A 2,500-nucleotide genomic window follows, 5' to 3' on the forward strand; every position below is an offset into this window, starting at 1 on the left:
ATTCTTTGTCTTTTGTGTCTCCCTTTTTGAGTATTAATATTATTGTTGCTTTTTTTCCAGTATTCCGGAGTTTTACTGACACGTAGACATTTGCTAAATAGATTGGCCAGTTTTACTGCCGCAATCTCTCCTGCATCTTGAAGAAACTCTACACTAATGTTATCTTCTGGTATTGTTTTACCAACCGTACCGTAATGTTTGGAACGTCTCAAATTACTGTGTGTGTGTTATATATATATATGTGTGTATATATATATATATATATATGTATATATATATATATATATATATATATATATATATATTATATACTGTATATATATACATATATATACATACATACATATGTATATATATATATATATATATATATATATATATATATATATATATGTATGTATGTATGTATGTACTGTTTATACCAGAAAAGAGGTAGACAGAAATGGATGACTGAAGAAATTTTAGATTTAATGGACGAGAGGAGAAAGATGAAAGGAAATGCAGAAATCTATAAGAGAATAGATCAAGAGATTAAGAGGAAATGTAAAGAGAGAAAGGAGGAATGGATACAGCAATTATGTGAGGAAATTGAGCAAATGGAAAAATTAAATCCTAGACAAATGTATGAGAGAGTAAGACAGATATCAGGAAAAAGAAGAATGACAAGAAGCTCAACAATTAAGGACAAAGAGGGAAAGGTTTTAATGGATTTTAAGGATGTACTTGCAAGATGGGTGGAGTATGTTGGCGAATTGTATGGCGATGGAAGAGGAATGAAGCCTGAATATGAGGGCGAGTTGGAAGGTCCTGAAATAATGAGAGAAGAAATACTGCATGCAATGAAAAGTATGAAGAACAGAAAAGCGACAGGGAAAGATGAAATAGCCATAGAAATGATCAAAGCAGCAGGTGATGGTGCAATAGATAAAATAACGAAATTGACTAATAGAATTTACAATTCTGGATACATACCCGAACGCATGAGAGAATCCACCTTCATAACCATACCCAAAAAACCAGGTGCCACAGAACCATCAGCATAATGAGTCAGTTGTCAAAAATAATATTAAGGGTAATTTTAAACAGAATTAGAAATAAAATTAATGAACACATACCAGAAGAGCAATGTGGATTCAAAAAGGGGAAAGGAACTACAAATGCTATATTTTTACAAAGAACAGTAATAGAAAGGGCAATAGAAATGCGAAAAGACTTGTACATAGGTTTCATTGATTTTGAAAAAGCTTTTGACACGGTAAGACATGAAGAAATTATCATTATGCTTGAAAACATAGGGGTGGATAAAAAGGATGTAAGATTAATAGCTAATTTATATTGGGACCAAAAAGCGAATGTGGAAATTGGAAATGAAACGACTGAATGGATAAACATAAAGAGAGGAGTGAGACAGGGGTGCGTTCTCTCCCCAGATCTCTTTTCACTCTATGGACAAAAGTGCATGCAAGACATCGAAGAAATGGATGGAATTAAAATAGGGGGAATGAATGTAAATAATATCCGATATGCAGACGATACAGCATTAATTGCTGACTCTGAGGAAAAACTACAAAGTCTGATGGAAGGATTAAGCACTGCATGCAACAATAGAGGTCTAAAAATCAATTTTAATAAAACAGAGGTAATGGGCATAACAAAAAGAAAGGAACAATTGAGAGTACAAATTAACATAGATGGGAATGAAATAAAACAAGTAAATAAATTCCAATACCTCGGAAGTCTAGTAATAGAAGATGGTGTATGTGATCAAGAAATAAAGAAGAGAATTGGCATAGCAAAATATGCCTTTGGAAATTTGAAAAAAGTGGTAACAAACATAGGAATAGGAATAAATATTAGAGCTAGATTAGTAAAATGCTTTGTGTGGTCTACTGTGTTGTATGGTTGTGAAACTTGGACTATGAAGAAAAATATAGAGAAGAAACTAGAAGCCTTTGAAATGTGGTGCCTTAGAAGAATGATGAGAATTCCGTGGACTGAGAGAGTATCAAATGAGGAAGTCATGAGAAGAGCAGGAGCGAAACGAGAAATTATAAGTGAAATAACGAAAAGACAGATGCAATTTATTGGACACGTGATGCGTGCAAAAAAAAGGAATATGATTGTATGACGGGAAAGATCGAAGGAAAGAGAGCAAGAGGAAGACAAAGAAAGAAGTTCATAGAATGCTTGATAGAACGAATAGGAAGAGGATTGAGAGCTGTGGATGTTCTCAGAATGATGGAAGACCGGAAAGAATGGCGGGCCATGATCGCCAACGTCGTAAGACAGGCACTGCAGTAAAGTAAAGTAAAGTACTGTTTATACGTATGCATATATACATACATACATATATATATATATATATATATATATATATATATATATATATATATATATATGTGTGTGTGTGTGTGTGTGTGTGTGTGTGTGTGTGTGTGTGTGTGTGTGTGTGTTTGTGTGAAGGATTCATGCTGAACAAGTTGAAAAAACAACGCATGGA

Source organism: Penaeus japonicus, unplaced genomic scaffold (genome assembly GCF_977035675.1).
Source record: "Penaeus japonicus unplaced genomic scaffold, GWHDUDI00000001_assembly GWHDUDI00000016, whole genome shotgun sequence".
NCBI classification, from domain to species: Eukaryota; Metazoa; Arthropoda; class Malacostraca; order Decapoda; family Penaeidae; genus Penaeus; species Penaeus japonicus.